This window comes from Callorhinus ursinus, unplaced genomic scaffold, assembly GCF_003265705.2.
Source record: "Callorhinus ursinus isolate GAN/ISIS: 27379988/994484 unplaced genomic scaffold, GSC_fseal_2.0 scaffold113, whole genome shotgun sequence".
Lineage (NCBI taxonomy): Eukaryota > Metazoa > Chordata > Mammalia > Carnivora > Otariidae > Callorhinus > Callorhinus ursinus.
The window spans coordinates 334,863-354,251 of NW_027397175.1; the positions used below are offsets into that span (position 1 = coordinate 334,863).

Here is a 19,389-nt window from a genome sequence, read left to right on the forward strand (position 1 = left end):
TTGTGTATTTGAGACCTTTCTTGTTTCTTGAGAAAGGCTTGTATTGCTATATACTTTCCTCTTAGGACTGCCTTTGCTGTATCCCAAAGATTTTGAACAGTTGTGTTTTCATTTTCATTGGTTTCCATGAATTTTTTTAATTCTTCTTTAATTTCTTGGTTGACCCATTCATTCTTTAGTAGGATGCTCTTTAGCCTCCATGTATTTGAGTTCTTTCCGACTTTCCTCTTGTGGTTGAGTTCTAGTTTCAAAGCATTGTGGTCTGAAAATATGCAGGGAATGATCCCAATCTTTTGGTACCGGTTGAGACCTGATTTGTGACCTAGGATGTGATCAATTCTGGAGAATGTTCCATGGGCACTAGAGAAGAATGTGTATTCCGTTGCTTTGGGATGGAATGTTCTGAATATGTCTGTGAAGTCCATTTGGTCCAGTGTGTCATTTAAAGTCTTTATTTCCTTGTTGATCTTTCGCTTAGATGATCTGTCCATTTCAGTCAGGGGGGTGTTAAAGTCCCCACTATTATTGTATTGTTGTCAATGTGTTTCTTCACTTTTGTTATTAATTGCCTTATATAATTGGCTGCTCCCATGTTCGGGGCATAGATATTTACAATTGTTAGATCTTCTTGTTGGATAGACCCTTTAAGTAGGATATAGTGTCCTTCCTCATCTCTTATTACAGTCTTTGTTTTAAAATCTAGTTTGTCTGATATAAGGATTGCCACCCCAGCTTTCTTTTGGTGTCCATTAGCATGGTAAATGGTTTTCCACCCCCTCACTTTCAATCTGGGGGTGTCTTTGCGTCTAAAATGAGTCTCTTGCAGACAGCATATTGATGGGTCTTGTTTTTTAATCCAATCTGATAGCCTGTGTCTTTTGATTGGGGCATTGAGCCCATTTACATTCAGGGTAACTATTGAAAGGTATGAATTTAGTGCCATTGTATTGCCTGTAAGGTGACTGTTACTGTATGTAGTCTGTGTTCCTTTCTGATCTTTGCTGCTTTTAGGCTCTCTCTTTGCTTAGAGGACCCCTTTCAATATTTCTTGGAGGGCTGGTTTCGTGTTTGCAAATTCCTTTAGTTTTTGTTTGTCCTGGAAGCTTTTTATCTCTCCTTCTATTTTCAATGACAGCCTAGCTGGATATAGTATTCTTGGCTGCATATTTTTCTCGTTTAGTGCTCTGAAGATATCTTGCCAGTCCTTTCTGGCCTGCCAGGTCTCTGTGGATAGGTCTGTTGCCAATCTAATGTTTTTACCATTGTAGGTTACATTTCTCTTCTCCTGAGCTGCTTTCAGGATTTTCTCTTTGTCTCTGAGACTCGTAAGTTTTACTATTAGATGTCGGGGTGTTGACCTATTTTTATTGATTTTGAGAGGGGTTCTCTGTGCCTCCTGGATTTTGATGCCTGTTTCCTTCCTCACATTAGGGAAGTTCTCTGCTATTATTTGCTCCAATATACCTTCTGCCCCTCTCTCTCTTTCTTCTTCTTCTGGGATCCCAATTATTCTAATGTTGTTTCGTCTTATCGAATCACTTATCTCTCGAATTCTGCCCTTGTGATCCTGTAGTTGTTTCTCCCTCTTTTTCTCAGCCTCTTTACTTTCCATCATTTGGTCTTCTATATCACTGATTCTCTCTTCTGCCTCATTTATCGTAGCAGTTAGTGCCCCCATTTTTGATTGCACCTCATCAATAGCGTTTTTGATTTCGACTTGGTTAGATTTTAGTTCTTTTATTTCTCCAGAAAGGGTTTCTCTAATAACTTCCACGCTTTTTTCAAGCCCAGCTAGTATCTTTAAAGTCATGATTCTGAACTCTAGGTCCGACATCGTACTAATGTCCGTATTGAGTAGGTCCCTGGCTGACAGTACTACCTCTTGTTCTTTTTGCTGAGGTGATTTTTTTCGTCTTGTCATTTTGTCCAGAGGAGAATAGATGAATGAGAGAACAAAATGCCAACAGGTTTACAACGTCCCCAGCAAATATACTGTATACAAATCAGAAAAGACCTGAAACCAGGGGAAAAGAAAGGGAAAGAGAAAAAAGAAAGAGAAAAAAAAAAAAGATAAAAACAAAAACAGAACAATACAAAAAAAGCAGAATGTGATCAAATATGATCATGCTAGTGCATAGATCAGTGCCACACACTAGATTTTGGGTGTATTTTGGTCTGTTAGAAAAAAGTGCCTCCTAAAATTTTAAAGGAAGAAAGACATATATGTACAAAATAAGGGTTGATACAATGAAGGGGTAGAAGATGACTGTAAAGATGAAAATTATAAAAGATTTTATAAAAGGACTTGATAAGATAAGGAGTTGTTTGAAAAAAGAAAGAAGATTTAAAAAAAAAAAAAGAAAAAAGGGAGAGAATGTGATCAGGCAGGAGACTAGAACAGAACCATACACTAGTGATTTAGGGTATATTTTTATCTGTTAGAAGAAACTGTATCTCAAAATTTTGAAGAGAGAACAACTTATATATATATGCCAAAAATAAGGGTAACTACTATGAAGGGATAAAATATGACTCTAAAAATGAAAAATAAAAAAATTTTTTTTTTTTAAAAAGAGATTGATAAGATGTTGGTTGAAAAAGGGAAAAAGAAGAAAAAAAAAACCAGTTAACAAAAATTAACTTTGATGAACTAATGAATCATGGTAAAAAAAAAAAAAGCCATGAATTCTATGTGCAGTATTCCCCTAGCGCTGGAGTTCTCCCGTTCTCCTTGATCGGTAAACTTGGTCTTGGCTTGCTGGCTGTTTGTGCTGATCTTCTGGGGGAGGGGCCTGTTGCTGTGGTTTCCAAATGTCTTTGCCGGAGGCTGAATTGCCCCGCCCTTGTCTGTCCGGGCTAAGCAAGCTGCTCGGGTTTGATCTCAGGAGCTTTTGTTCCCTGCAAGCTCTCCGTACAGCCTTGGAGGACCAGGGCAAAAATGGTGGCCTCCCAATCTCCACCCGGAGGAGCTGAGAACTCGGGGCCCCGCTCCTCCGTGCGCCCCCAGAGAAAAGCAGTCACTCCCGTCTCCCTGGTCTCCGGCCGCACTCCGGGCTCACCCGGCCTGTGACCAAGCGTTTGTATCTCTGGCACCCGACCCCGTGTGGAGTCTCCAAACCCAGCAGATCCCTGCGGTGCGTTCCCGCGCCGCTCCTCCCGGGGGAGGAAGGGGAGTCTCCCCGGATCTGCCGCCTGTTGGGTCCCTGCTGCAGGAGCAGTGGCCCGACTGTGCCGCGGATCACAGTTTATGGCCACCCCGAGCTGAGAGCCCGCGCCTCAGCTCCGTCTCTGCAGCCGGCTTCCCCGCTCTGATACCTGGGAGCTCTGCCGCACTCAGGCACCCCCGGTCTTTCTGTGACCCCAAGGGTCCTGAGACCCCACTGTCCCGCGAGGGTTCCACCCCCTGCTTAGCCACTGGAGTGACGTCCCTCCGCGGAGCCGACTTCTAAAAGGTCCGATTTTGTGCTCCGCGGCTCTATCACTTGCCAGAAGCGGCCGGCGGAGGCCCCTCCCCCGCCGTCTATCCTCCCGAATATCGCCTTGGATTCACTTTTCCGCACGTCCTACCTTCCAGTAAGTGGTTGCTTTTCTGTTCAGAGAGTTGTTGCTACTCTCCTCTTTGATCTCCTGTTGAGTTCGTAGGTGTTCAGAATGGTTTGATCCCTATCCAGCTGAATTCCTGAGACCAGATGAAATCTAGGTCTCCTACTCCTCCGCCATCTTGCTCCGCCCCCCCACTTTCTGCTATTTTTAACCAGTTTCTTTGTTATGTGAGGCAAAACACATTAATGGTCACTGGCAAAAAGTCCATCTTGAAACTAGCTTATTTCTTATGCCTTTTATTTAACTGAGAATTCAGTGTGCAATGTATTGAAAAAGAGACAACAGAATTTGGGTAGATATTTTGTGAAATAATAGATCTGTAGTTTTGGGAAGTTGAGAGAAACCCCTTTTATAGATAAGTCATCCTTTAGGGTGTGTTCTAAAAGATATAAATCTGATGACATAAAAAAATAATTTTGTAAGATGAGATCCTGTCATTCAAAATATTTAATGATTTCCCTTAGCAGAAGATTGTCCCCAGAAATAGTTAAATATCACTCAAAAATAGTTAAATATCCTTTAATACCTTGTTAGTCAAACTGTGGTCCATGGATCAGCAAGATCATTATCACAGGGAGCTTGTTAGACCTACACAATCTCACCTCCATCCTAGACCTGCTGAATCTGAATCTGCCTTTTAACAAGATCCCCAGGGGATTCATGTGTTCATTAAAGTTTGATCATGGATTACTGAATCTCAGTTAGGGAGATTTCCACAGTCTACAGAATACTGGGGGCAGGGCCTCATGGGCCAAAGAATTCATGTTTCTTACAGGTCCTCTCATAAACTCTCTTCAGATGTATCACAGAATTTTCATTTTCACTTATAGTGATGGCTACATATAATGTTTCCTGCTAAAATCTGTATTGTTTTATCATTATTATTTTAAATGAGCTATCTCTAGAAGAAAGGCTTTGAAGTCTGGATCTGCCACTTCCCAGCCATCTGACTTTAAGCACATTACTTCAACAGTTCAAGCCTAGTTTTCTCATCTCTAGGAACTCTAGATTCTAGAATAAATCTTCAGGATATCATCTCTAGATGGTATTGATCTTATACTGTTGTGAGGATGAGTTGAGATAAGGTGGGTAAAACATTGTAGCCCCAGGCCTGGGACATGTAAGGAACTCATTGAGTATTAGTTCCCTTCTTCCTTGGTGGAACATGCACTCCATTGAAACCTTAGATTTATCTACTGTAAGTGATGTAAAGACTACTGAAAGTCTTTGCCTGTGTAGCAAAACTGTAATGTGGTTCCTATAAAACATTAGATTTTTAACAGCTCTACTTGCCGAGTAAGTGATTTGCAAAATGATATTTAAATAATTAAATAGAATTGAACTGTTTAGTGTGGTCCATCTGGATGCCAAATTGCACTTGCCAAAATGATAATTTGGATTTTAACATAATTGATACTTTACTCTTCTTCCTGAATCTGATTTATCAACAAGCTTTGCTGTTTCTCTGCTACTTAGCTTTTACTTAGTGACTGCTTCTGGGGTCTGCTAAAAAGTCTTCATCTTGCTAAGTTTCCTTGGCTTCCCTGCAGTCCTTGTCTAATGAGGAATCAGAGTGTTCCATTCCCTGGTGGTCAAAAATGTGGCTGGGTGGGTTCTGATGAGCTGTTGAGGGGTTGGCTGAGAAGCTGCTTCTGAAAGACAGCCTGGCCTAAGATCTGTAGACTCCTTGGACCACCAGTAGTTCTTTATAGTTAAACTCTTACTCTGTTGTAAACTCCCTGACCACACCATCCCAGGATAAGTGAATTGTGAAATGATTGCTAGACTGCATGGCAGTAGTCAAGGCTCAGAGAGACCTAAGGTCAATGCACAGGCAAATCCATGTGACAGATGATGCGGCAGCCACTCATGGACCCTCTCTTTATATGGGCTGCAGGTCTCCACAATTCCTTTCTACCTAGAGCACTTCACAATGTAGAGCACTTCTCAGTATGCTATCATTTTATTTAAAAATGTTTTTAAAAATTAAAACAAATATAGTAAAGTATAAAAGAGAACATAGCAAATACCCATATTCTTATCACCCAGAATTAATTGTTAATATCCCATTTAACCATCATTTCCTGTATCATTTCCCTTTCTAACACCTCCAAAGGCAGACACCATCAGTAGTTTAATATGGGGCATTATACACCTCTATAAAAACTCTCTCTCTCCATATCTGTAACCAATATGGAATATTATTTTGTGAGTACTTTCTAAAATGTACATAAATGGCATCAAATTATATCAGTCTTTCTGAGCGTTACTCCTCTCCCTTCAGCGTTATGCTTTTGAGATCCAGCCATGCTGATAGGCCCAGTTCATTCCTCAGTTTCATTTAACAGGAGTAGAGCTTTCAGTCTTGGAAATAGACTACATTTTACTAATCTCTTTTCAGGATTTGTAGGTTGTGGCTAATATCTAGCAGCCATCAGTAGATCTGTGAATGTACTGGCATTTCTGTTCCAGCCCTAATGGTTTTCTTGTTTAACTAATGGCTGCTGTCTTCATTAGAGATTAGTACATTAATTGAAACCGTACTTAGCCCTCTTGGTAAAGTGATGAATTGTATGTTTTATTCTTTTGTCCTTAAAGCTGAAAGGCAATGTGTGCACCCTTTGGGGAGCTCAGACTCCCTAAGTAAAGGACAGCACATTAAACAGCCCATTTGGTAAGAACAGGAGAGTCTCACATGTCATCTTCTATTTTGTTGGCTCTTGTTAGACACAGACCAATGAAAAGATTACTTCCATGTTTAGGCAGATCCAAGCTTACTCCAGTCTTCACAGCTTGCCTCCCTCGGTGGCTAGTGAAGGAAGTTTCTGTGGCTTCTGACTGTCAAAAAATTTTGTTTATCCTCATTAGCAAAGCCAACAGAGTAATGATACTAAGGTCTTTTGAGGGCATCTTCGGGACACACTGAATGGAGCAGTTATTTTAATGGGAACATTATCCTTCATATAAACTATTATTGCCTAGTTGCCCCAGGTCTCTCTTTCTTCTGACACCCTTTATTAAGAATGTATTCCAGGGGCGCCTGGGTGGCTCAGTCGTTAAGCAGCTGCCTTCGGCTCGGGTCATGATCCCAGGGTCCTGGGATCGAGGCCCTCATCAGGCTCCCTGCTCTGCGGGAAGCCCACTTCTCCCTCTCCCACTCCCCCTGCTTGTGTTCCCTCTCTTGCTGTGTCTCTCTCTGTCAAATAAATAAATAAAATCTTAAAAAAAGAATGTATTCCAAATTGTCAAATAAAAACGTAACTGTGTAAAGTTGTCCACTGAAGTGAAATGTGGTACAAAGCAGTTAATTACCCTACATGTGGGATTCCGTCCTAACCTAATCAGGGGGAAGGAGCCTGTAAGCAGGACAGGAGTGCGTGTGAGTGTGCATGTGCCCATGGATTCCGACCAGGTTTTCCTCCCCATTGTTCTGTAACCCCAGATGACTGTTACGTCATCTGCAAACTCTGTATGGTCAAGTTCAGTAGTTAATTCTCAATCTTCATCTCACTCTTCTCTTAGAGTATTTGATACAGTTGTTCCCTTCCTCTCTGAAGCACTTTCTTCATTTGGTTTCCAGGGGCAGTGCTTTCTTTTCTCTTGATTATCGCCTGTTTTCCAGTCTCTCTTGTGAGATACGCTTCACCTTCCAGGCTTCTACATGTCAGTATGTCCAAGGCTTCGGTCTTTCCATTTCCTTCCTCTTCTCTCTATACCATTAGATGTGATTACATCTAGTCCATGCCTGTAAGTACCATTTATAAGGTAACCATTCTCGAATTTATATCTGCGGGCCAGATTTCCTCCTTAACTTTCCAACTCATATCTCTCCGCCTCCATGGCAACTTCTCTTGGACAATGAATTGCAATGATTCCTTAAAAACTGTGAAACTGAAATCTTGAGTTCCACACCCCAATCTTTTGTGACTCCAGTATTCCCATTTCAATAAGTGGTCCTTCTGCTTAGCGTATTGCTCAGGCCACAACCCAGGGGGTCATTCCTGGCTCTTTTTCTCACCTTTGTACTTCACATCCATTCTGTTGGCAGATCTGTTGTTTTCACCTTAAAACCATGTAGTGACCATCTATCATCATCATCTGTACTGCTGCCACTCTAGTCCAAGTTGCTAAAGTCTCTGGCATGCACTGTGCCAATAGCTTTTACTAGACTCTTTTCCACTCTTGTCACTTACAGACCAGTCACTGCATGGCAGCTAGAATGAATCTTTTAAAACATAAATCCAATTGGAACGAAATAGAAAGTCCTTGCAATAGTCTATCAAGCCCTATTAGATCTGGCCTTTCTGAGAGCCTTTGTACTTGCTATTTTCTCAACCTGTGGTACTCTTTGAAGATATTTTCATGGCTTACTCCCTCACTACACTCAGTTTTCTGTGCAAATGGCACTTCATTAGTGAAGCCTTTCCTGACCACCCTGTCTAGAGAACATAATCCTTCCACCTCTCTCTTTCCCCTTAACCTGCTTCATTTTCTGCCTGCTTATTCATGCGGTGCCTGTCATCTTCCACTAGAACATAAGCTCCCATTGGGCAGGGACCCCTTTATTCACTGATGAATCCCCAGGTCTGATAATAATGCCTGCCACATGCATTTGTTGAATGGATTAATGCAGGGAAATTCTATTTTATTCTGTCCCCCGCCTCTACATTTTGTTATAATTGTAATTATTGAAAATGTATCATTTTAGAGAATGATTAAGGATGTGCATCTAGTTCTCTTACTCTTATCCCCATCCTGCCCCTGACTCATACACATTTTCACAGATATTAAGAAATTTGCTCAAGAAACATTAATAGTTTTACAGACATTTTGAAAGCCATGGTACCTCATTCACTTCTCAGATTCCAGTCTTTCTCTTAAATGTTTTGTTCAACTTCAAGACTTGTGGATGAGAAAGATATAAAATCAGCAGAAATGTTATACGTAGGATACCTGTGCTTGTTTGAATACTATGAAATGAGGAAAGACCGCCTAAATTAAAAGCATTCTTAATCTTGCATATGTACATATACATATGTGTTTTGAAGTATGTGGTTCTTGGTGCAAATACATACTAAAGTTTGCCAAGTAAAGGTTCTCTTCGATCTGTTTTAGTGATTATATAACTAATTTATATTTGTAACATTTGTAATTAGAATATTACCTGTATGCAAATGAGCATAAAAGTAATTTTAAGAATGATTAAAAACAGATGAATTTCTTTGTAAGTGATAGTTTATTTTTCTTCTACTTGGTATGTAATAAAAGGGACAGACATTAGTTTTGTGTATTTAAATCCTGGATGTTGAATTAAAATTTTCCAAATTGAGAAGGAGTTACTATAATTTGAACAGTTAAAAGGAGGAACTAAGACTCTGGTTTTCTTGGTTCAGATGTGAGGAAAGTCTTTAGGTAACTTCATCTTGACCCTTCAAAAGATTTCTGTTTCCTTATAGAAGCCACAGAAACCAATGTAATTCCCTAAATTAGAAAGGTCATTAGTACATTTGGCACTTCAGGTAATTCCAGAGTAACCCATTTCCTTGCTCACCCTGACTGGCTCTAGAACCTGTGGGAGAGATAGTTGGGCTAATTTTAAGTGAAAAGGACATCCCTTTCTGATTGTAGATCTCTTGGCTTACCTAAATTATCCCCTAGAGGCAAAGGAAGAATGGTAAAATGTTAGATACCACATTTATGCAAGCAAAGTATTAGTCTTGAATCAAATCAGATGATCTCTGATGGTGCATATTGCAAGATGCCGCAAGAGACTAGGATAGTGGTTTGTTTGTCATGACCACTGGGGGGGATGGGTAAGTAGCTTTGGGATTACTCTGATTCTGGCTGAGGATACCCCCCTGAATGTTCTCACTGGATCCTCTTTCTCCTCTACAGCTCTGCAGTATCTTCAGCCTTCTCCCAACAAGAGCAGCCAGGGATGACATCAGGAGAGCTCGCATATCCAAATAGTGCGTATCTGTCTTCTGGGGTGGCCTCCAGAGTCGAGGCCTCTACTTACTAAGGTTGGAGCCTGTGGGCAGAGCCTGGCAATAGAGGTGGAGGGCTGGTGCTTTTTTTTTTTTTTTTAAGGTTTTATTTATTTCTCTTAGAGCCCACAAGCAAGGGAAGGAGCAAAGGGAGAGGGAGAGAATCTCCAGCTGACTCTATGCTGAGCACAGAATCTGATGCGGGGCTCGATTTCACAACCCTGAGATCAAGACCCCAGCTGAAACCAAGAGTTGGATGCTTAACTGACTGAGCCACCCAGATACCCCAGGGCTGATGACTGGTAGGAGAACCTATGAAAAAATGCATTATGGTCTGACAATTGATCTTTTGATCATGTGTGAAACAGAGATTCTTGCTTTCATAAAATTTCATAATAAGCTCAGCAACTTTCATGTTCACACGTTAACTTAAAAATTGATAAAAAGATCTGCTTTGGGGGATATCCAGAGAAGCTTCTCTCTCCACCTAGGCCCATCCACTTTGAAATTTCTTTTTCTCTGGTCATTGTCTCCGTGTTGTTATTTTTATTTTTATTTTTTCCCTTCTTCTTTTTCCTTTTTTCCCCCCTCTTTTCTCTGGTTTTGCTCTGAGAGTCAAGGTAAGAGTAGAGGGATGGAAAATGCCTTTATGGGGTCTGACTTGGCAGTGAAACCTGATAACAGCAGTCAGGCATCCTGCACTCTGAAGATTTATGTACCACTAGGATATCTCCTGAACTTTGTTAAAATTATAGTGTCCATCTCCTTCCCAGTGACATTATAGAAAACTTCTTCTCTTATCATACACTTAGAACATCCCTGCAACCGACCAGGCAGTTAGTGGTGATAGGGTGAGGAACATATCCAGTCATGTTGAATGAAGATGATTTTACATTAGGTACTAGGTTCCTTCAAAAAGGAAGGCAGAAGAGAGGAGAGATTTAGTAAAGCATGAAAAAATTCATGCTCAGGAACAACGTGATGTCTGTGCGAAGTAAAATCTACTCAGCTGCTAACAAGAGCAGACATGTCCAACTCTACAAGTTCCATGAAATGACTTGGGATTCCTTCCTTCCTTATTTTACACACAAGATTTACCATGCTATAGGCGCGCCTGGGTGGCTCAGTCCATTAAGTGTCTGCCTTCGGCTCAGGGGTCCTGGGATTGAGCCCCGCATTGGGCTCCCTGCTCCGTGGGAAGCCTGCTTCTCCCTCTCCCACTCCCCCTGCTTGTGCTCCCTCTCTCATTGTGTCTGTCTCTGTCAAATAAATAAATAAAATCTTAAAAAAAAAAAAAAGATTTACCATGCTATATAAACTCTTCTGAACCTTGCTTTTAAAACTCATATTTTGGAGCCTGTTTCAAGATATTCTATATAGAGCTGCTTTGGTCTTTTCAGTGGTGCTATAATATTTTGTTATTTTGATGTACTATAATAATTTAAAAGATAATCATCCATTATTGAACATTTGAATTACTTCTAATATGCAAATATGGCCTTTTTTGGGGAATACTCTAAATAAATTTTTTGTGCATGCATCTTTGTTTTATATTTGTAAGTGTATTTGTAGCATAATTTCTTGGAAATGGAATTGCTGGGTCTAGAGTGTATGAATATTTTAATTTGGAAAAATATTGCCAAACCATCTTTCATTAAGAATTTGCCAGTTTACGCTTCGTTTTCTTACACAGGGATGCCTGTTTCCTCACTCCTTTTGCCCCCTGGACATTACCAAGTGTTTTGATCTTTGCCAATAGGATAGCTAAACCATGGAATCTTGTTACAGTTTTTATTTGTATTTCTTTTATTAGCAATGATATTTAATATCTTTTCAGACATTTAAAAGTCATTTTTAATTTCCATTTTCTCCAACTGTCTTTTCATGTCTTTTGTCAATTGTGTTCTATCCCTTAAAAAATAATCAGGTAGTTTATCTATTTTATTTGTTTGTTCAAAGAACCAAATTTTGAATGTAATTATTAATAGTACCATTCTTTTTCTGATTTCTAAGACATTGATTGCTGTTTTCAGCTGCATTATTTGTTCCTTCTGTGTTGATTTTTTAAAAAAAAATTAAATGAAGCAAGACTGGCAAAAATGATGAAAACAGCTGGTGTGGTGGGGATGAATATATGGGAATTTATTATAACATTTTTATACTTTTGTGTTTTTTATTTTTTTAAAGATTTTATTTATTTATTTATTAGAGAGCGAACGAGAGAGAAACAGCATGAGAGGGTAGAGGGTCAGAGGGAGAAGCAGGCTCCCCGCTGAGCCGGGAGCCCGATGTGGGACTTGATCCCAGGACTCTGGGATCATGACCTGAGCCGAAGGCAGTTGCTTAACCAACTGAGCCACCCAGGCACCCATATACTTTTATGTTTTTTAAAAACATTGTAGAATAAATGAATACCCAGATCAAGTTCTGTGCAAATTAATTTAAAAACCTAACAAATTATTTTCTTGAAAAAATACAGATTAACAAAAGACTGTTGCTTTCTTCTTCCTGTCCTTTTTCCTTTTTTTTTTTTTAAAGAAGGTATTTACTGTGTTTAAAAAATAAACTTATAATTTAAAAATTTACATTTACAGAGAAGTTGCAAAGATGGTACAGAGACCTTGTCTACCCTTTACACACTAGCTCCCATTGTTAACATCTTACACTTCTGCGGTGTATTTATCAAAACCAAGAAGCCCACACTGGCACGTTACTACTAATTAAATAGCAGACTTTATTTTGATTTTACCTGTTTTTCCATTAATACCCTCTTTCATTTCCAGGACCCAGGCCGGAGTGCTACATTGCATATGGTTGTCCTGATTCCCTAGTCTCCTCTGGTCTATGACAGCTTCTCAGTCCTTTCTTATTTCTCATGACCTTCCCAGTCATGAGGGAGTACTGGCCAGATGTCCTGTAGAAATGTCCCCAACCTGGTTTTGTCTGATGTTTTCCCCGTGATTCAATGGGGGTTATGGGATTTTGGAAAGAAGACAGAGAGGGTTTCTTCCATATCTTGGCTGTTGTAAATAATCTTGCAATAAACATAGGGGTGCATATATATTTTCAAATAAGTATTTTTGTTTTACCCAGTAGTGTAAATACCCAGTAGTGTGATTGCTGTGTCATAGGGTAGTTCTATTTTTAATTTTTTGAGGAACCTCCATACTGTTTCACAGTGGCTGCACCAGTTTGTGTTCTCATCTACAGTGCATGAGGGTTCTTTTCTCCACATCCTTACCAACACTTGTTATTTCTTGTTAAAAAACTATTTCTTTAACTTTATACTTAATTACTTACCTGAAGTATGTCTTGATCTTTATCTCTCTGATTCATTACTTCATGGCATGTGGTATAAACTTTCAATCTGTAGTTTTAAATCTGCTTTTATTTAGGATAGCTATCTTGAATCATATCTTTGATTTTTTTTTCTTCTCTTCATCTATTCTCTTTTTTCAAGAACAAAAATGATTTGAATTTAGGATCTTTTTTTGTTTTATACATGCATTTTCTGTTTCCTCTTTAATCCTGTAAGCCTCTTTATTCATTAATTTCATTTTATTCCCCTTTTCTCAGTCCTGTTTTCTGCAGTGTCTGTTCTTTTTGATGTTTCTGTACTAGCCTTAATTTCTGTGATTGTTTCATTTTCCTCTTCCACTTCTTCCTTAAGCACTGGATGCTTCCAATTTAATTTTGTTCTTAGATCTCAGCATTTTTTTCCCTCTTGAATGTTTGTATCTTTTCTTTGTGCTCTTGTTTTAAAATGACATTTATCTAATTCTCTGAGATACGGGATATGTGTTTGATATTTCCATCTGCGTCACTGTAGCATTTTTTTATGATGTACTCTTTTTTTTTTGCCATTGTTTTTTCTGCTTCTTTTGTCTTTTACTGTAGTATCTTTGACTAATTTTTTTGCTACTTCTTTATATTATCCCAGTGTTTCAATAAAGATCTAGGTTTGGAGGTGTTTTATATTGGCAGTGTTCTGGGGTAACAGAAGGCCTTGCTAGTGCACGTTGAAGCTCCATATGATTTAAGGTTTTGAGTGTCAGCTAGTTGACTCTCCCATCTCTGAGAATGACGGAGTTTAACATCTCCACAAAATTCAGAATCTCTTCTCTTCTGTATCAGCAACATATCAATTGAGGAATGACAGCAAGTCTATGTGTTTCTTTTTCTAACCTGGCCTCTCTTGTTATTCCTGGCTGCTAGAAAGGATCCAGGGAAACTCCCACCATCACTGCATGTTTTATCCTGTAGCTTCTACCTTTGAGGGCACCACCTGCTTTCGGTCTGTGCCCTCTAGGTGCAGTTGTTAGCATTGTTCTGTGCTATCTTGTCTGATATTCACAAAATTTGGGAACTCTTCTTTCTTGTATAGTTTGGTTCTCAATTATAGATGTATCCAGGTTTCATCCAAGTTGAAGTTTGCCTTTCTGCCTCTGCAATGCCTTGTTGTTTTTAGGTAATTTCAAAGAGGGATAGAGGGTAGAGACATCTTAATTTCACCATTTTAAAATTGGAAGTTTCTGTATCATTCACTTTTCAAATTTATGTGAATTTAAAATGAGCTTGAGAGGAAATTCAGAATCATTCCCCTAAACTACTTCAGGTAGAGGTAACTTTTCAGAATTAGAGGTATCAATAAAGTAGGTCATATAATTTTTAACCTAAATATGACCTGTTAGCTAATTCTGGGATAGCCTGGTACACTTGAATTAATGAAGGGTGTAAGGAAATACTAGGTATTTTTTTTTTCTTTCAGAATAAGCTCATCTTGGGAAGTCATATAGATTATTTACATTTATAATCAAGGTAAATTTAAAAGATTTCCAAAAGATTTTAATTTTTAAAAATTGTATCATACTATGATACCTAAGAGACTGCTTGTTATGATGCTGATTCTTTTAAAATTTGTTCATGAACAGCTTTTAAAAATGAAGCTGCACTAGAGTTGTGAGAGGTATTTAAGAATGTCCAGCTCAGCTCTCTTATTTTATAGATGAGGGAATTGAAGCTTGGAGAGCTTCACATCTCATATGTATCAGAGCGAGTTTTAGAGGAGCAGTGTTCCTAAATTCGGTTGCATGTAATGTCTTTATGTTTTTTGCTATATCTGCATGTTATTTTAAATATGTTTTGCACAATATTTTTCTTTAATCTTAGTCATCTGTTTTATCAAAATAAACTTACTTAAAGGAGAAATTTTGTGTAAATATTGGTACAGATCCCAAGTGTTTGGTAAATATTAACTTGCAACCCTATGCTGTTTCTGTCATTCTGAGAGATAGGAGAGTCAACTAGCTGACACTCAAACAACCCCATGCATCCAACTCTCTGAAAATCTGTTCTCTGATTTAGAGTCTGACTATTCCAGTCTTTGGTCACCTTGGCTTCTCAGTTATTATGTGTCCAGTGATGAGGTTTTGTGGGCAGACATGCTTTAAACCTCTCTATGAAACTGGATTATCTTTAATTTTTTGTCTAAAAAATTATCTCATTTCTACTTTTCTATTGAGATACACTTTTCTCTCTTCAGTGGTATTCAGTCCTTTAACCGTGGAGCTAGAAAGGCATGCTGGAATTCGATTCCCTTCATTTTACTTGTCGAAGCAAACCTGTCAGAAGGTTGACTTGGCAACAGAGTGTCTTGGGGCCTTGGACTAAGACCTGGGTTCAAATCTCATTTTCTTACTAGTCTGTGACCATCAGGAATTTATTAAGCCTCTTTATAAGTCTTAGTTGACCTGTTAAATGAGGATAATAATATTTGCTTTAGAGGGTTTGGTGAGGATTGAAGAATATAATGAATATGAAAATGCTGCGTTGGGTGTTATTGCAACTGATGGATTTTTGAACACTACATCTGAAACTAATGATGTACTATATGTTGGCTAATTGAATTAAGAAAATGCTAAGCATGATGCTTGGTAGATAATAGTTGGTCAACATGGTGCAGTTATGACTCATTACTATTTTTATTATTATTAGTGGTAGAATTTGTATTTATGGTGGTACTACTGCAGCTTCTGCTCTCAGAGTTAGGGTGAATCATTTAACCACATCAGGTAAGCAATCCCTCAGGTCAAAATACCATTTTAAGAGGTTTATGCCCTCTATTTGACAATGGGTTCTGTAGTTAAAAGTACCAAAAGTGACCAAAAAGAACTACCTGTTTACTCCATCTGAAGCATACCAAAGTGGGCATCTGTTATATGGCTTGGTTCAAAGTGTCTACAAATATATCCTCAACGCTGTGTGCAATGGCTTGGAAATTGTCATAGACTCTAGAGACATAGTCAAGTATATAACAGTTAAGATACAGGCTCTGGAGCTAGACTGCATGACTTCAAAACCTGACGCATCCACTTAACTAACTGTGTTACTACAGGCAAGTTACTGGAATCCTTCTGTGTTTCAGTTTTCCCATCTCTGAATTAGGGTTGATAACATTTACTTCATTAGGTCTGAAAGATTAAGGGAGTTACTATATATAAAGCATGTAGATTAGGTTCTGGCTCAACTTTCACCTGTCTCTTTCTTCAGTCTTGGAGGCAGCAGTTTGCCCTGTGTCCTCCCCTCTCTTATGTATCCAAGAAGAGTTAATGAATTTTCTTTATTTTCAGCTTTTTACTTGCTGTTAGGGTGGAGTGGCGAGTCCAACTCCTTACATGTGGAACTTGAAACTTAAGTATTATTGAATATTCAAATAAGAGAATATTATATTCTCATACATGCATAAGCACACACATATATACAGAGCACACAGGTACACCTCTGATCTTAATGAAGTTACTCTGATTGCAACAATGCAAAACCAGTGGTTGGGAGGGGTATGCTTTGATGAAGTGTCGAGGGGTCAGGAAGGGCCTGGAGAGGGGAAGACTCAGGCATCTCAGGAAAGGCACAGAAGGCTAGGAACCAATCTCAACACCCCAGTTAGGGTACAGTGGAGTAGGTGACATGAAAAGAAGAACGAGAGTGGAGTACCAAAGGTAATAATAAAATGAATAATTCCTTCCATTTGCAGAGGATGTTATCCTTTCCCTAGTACTTCATCTCCATTTAAATCTTACAGTGATACTAGGAGGTGCGAACAGTGGGAAAAAGGAAGTAGGGAGGGCATGGGACATGGAAGGAGAAACTCTTCTCCCTCACCATTTCTTGGGTCTCTGCTGGTAACAAAAAGGAGATTGGGACCCGGGTGATTATGTTTGAGCTTTTCTTAAATATTGGACATTTATGAAACACCTAGTGTGGTTTGAGGAAGGAAAATTTGAGCTGTCTTATGTTTTTCATATTTTATTTCTTATCCATAATCATCGACTTGCCATTTTCAGTGAGCAAATCACTTTATTTGAATTTCTGCATAAGGGGGTATCACATGAGCATCGAGACTCTGCATTCCCAGTTGTGTGAATAGATTAACCCTTCTCCATCTGAAGCCTAATGCCTGCCCTATTGTTAGCTTATGCAAAGATATAACATATGTGAGGAGGGCAAATCTTTAGGGAGAATTGAGGTTGTGGTCTGATGCACAGAGGTATTGGTGACCCTTTCTCCATTTGATCTTCCCAGACAAGGGCCATATGGTAAGAAATGCACGGCTCTGGGCCATTTAAGCCATTCTCTGGATCTTAGTAGTCCTAGTGGCCTCACTGTAGAGGTTAGCATAATTGAATCTGCTATTTTAATATCAAGTACTTCAAAAATGTTGATAGAGTATCCTTCCTGCCTTGGTGTTCAAAAATCCCTTAGTAAGTGGTCATTAAGCCTGCTTCTCTGCCTTTCCTACTCTCTTCTTTTCCAGGACATTCTCCTGGCACTGGATGATAGAAATATCCCCAAACCTTTGTACACTTCAGAAATATGCTGTACTCTGAATAAGTCTCACAGAGAAAATGTTGACAGACTGTGCATCAGGCCCATAAAATTCAAACCTAAAAAAAATTATGGGCCTGGGTCAAAGAAGCTATTTCCAAGAAAACAGTTGGACTCCATGCAAAGGATTTTTGACACAGAACATACTCTTCTTTTAGACAATCAGTGGGAGACTAGCTGGTCCCCAGCCATGCATAAATCTGTCCATGTGCAATTGGTAGCAGTTCCTAATTGAGGAAAAGGAGGGTGGGAATGGACTGGGCAGAGAGAGACTGGCAGGTGGGGCAGAGCCAGGAGGGAGAAGCCCAGAGCTTGCTGTCTTCCTTCCTGAAAGCCTCTACCACGGGACTGCACTGAGAATAAATCACCACCTTTTCTGGAGCTCAGTAAAATAAGACCATAAATAACGAATAGATGCACCCGAGTGCATTGTGGAATGGCTGGATATTGAGAGAAGAGCAGGAAGAGCATGTCCAGGCCAGGAGAAGGGCAAATGGAGCAGCATTTGCTGAATACAGTGAAAAGCTGAGTGGCCCAATTAATTTTTATGAAAACTCTTCCCTGTATTCTGGCAATCCAGCCTGTGTTCTCCAATAGGGGGAAAATCAATGCTCTTGATTCCTGGTGGGTAATAAATTGTAAATAGCCTTCGATGGGGGCATTCATAGCTGTCTGAAAGGCTAATTTCCAAGGATAGGTTCACTCTCCAGACTTTTCCCCCTGAACCTTCTTCCTCTGGGTTGGAACACTTAGTGCCACCATTGGAAAGCCTCTTTTATAAATTTTTACTCCATTATGTTGTAATTTTAACATCTCATGCATTTGGCACTTACAACATTTTTATAATGGTCCTTGGTTTATTTTTGGCTCAGTTTTACGGCTTTCTGCCAGGCCCAAACTTCTGCTATGTAGCTGACCCAAAATAGTTTCCAAGGCTCGGATGCAACTTGATATCAGAATTTTATCCTCACGTGTTTAAGTTAGCCCTGTAAAATTTGAAGCCTCTGCAAAAGTTTTCTTGGTTAGTTATTAGACTCATAGGATGTGTTGTATTTTTGCTACATGACGTGAAAAAGGTAGGTGTCCATGTCGCATACAGGTAAATCCAAATTAAAGATGATTCTGCAGTAAGGTGCTTTCTACAAGTCCAGAAAAGTTCCAGATGTATAGAAATAGAAATCAGGCTGACATTTAAAGGACTCTCGGTGTGCTACATAGCTAGCTAGGCTGGTGAGAGTCCTTGTGCATCTTTATTATCTGATCCCTCACGGCTATGTACACTATTTTCACCACCACCAGCCATCAGCGGTGACTGCTATTGTCTGATCATGTACAATGTGCCAGACCCTGTACCATTTGTGATCCTGTTCAAGGATTTCTTTTTTCTCCCCCCAAGTATTTCGTTAACTCTTTATAACTAGGAATACTTTCACCACTGTTTTATAGACAAGGGAATTTGTTGTTTGGAACAATGGCTTTCAAACTTAGCTGTAGAGTCCCTTGGAGGGCTTTCAAAAATCCCAGTGCTAAGGCAGCAACCATTACCTATTACATCAGAATGCCTGGGGATAGAAGCCAGCATTAGTATGTTAAAAAAATATTAACAAAAATGGCAGGCAATTCCAGTGTTCAGCTGTGTTTGGGAATCACTGGCTTAGAGAGATTTAAGGGATTGGCCGAGGGTCACCCAGTTAACAAGTGGTAAAAGGAAGGGGTCGTTTCAATCCATGCCTTGTGCCTTTTCTAAAATACCAGGCTACCTTTCATCCCCCTGCTGGGAAAATTGTAAAATATGTACAAAATGGAGTCTAGGGACCTTGCTCTCCAGGGCACGTGGTCTGAGGAAGAAAAATGATGTAAGTAAAGACCAAATCAGTGTTAAACTCTGTGATGTTGGTTATGAAGTCAGTAGAAG

General features: G+C 39.4%; 2 long non-coding RNA genes across 7 annotated transcripts in view; one reads left to right on the plus strand and one right to left on the minus strand.

Annotated features, from left to right (window-relative positions):
• LOC112838538 (uncharacterized) overlaps window positions 1-6,975 on the minus strand; it is a 28,031-nt gene extending 21,056 nt beyond the window's left edge. Inside the window, exons 1-2 of one of the 3 annotated variants that reach the window (XR_003211996.2) lie at window positions 6,916-6,975; window positions 6,299-6,441 (exon numbers count right to left, since the gene is read on the minus strand). This is a non-coding gene — a long non-coding RNA (uncharacterized lncRNA). Of the gene's footprint in view, window positions 1-6,298; window positions 6,442-6,865 lie in introns of all 3 variants that reach the window. The other 2 variants (XR_012377148.1, XR_003211997.2) reach the window with 2 other exon arrangements.
• Window positions 1-19,389, plus strand: part of LOC141371869 (uncharacterized) — a 201,420-nt gene that overhangs the window by 39,924 nt on the left and 142,107 nt on the right. The gene's annotated exons all lie outside the window — the stretch shown is intronic.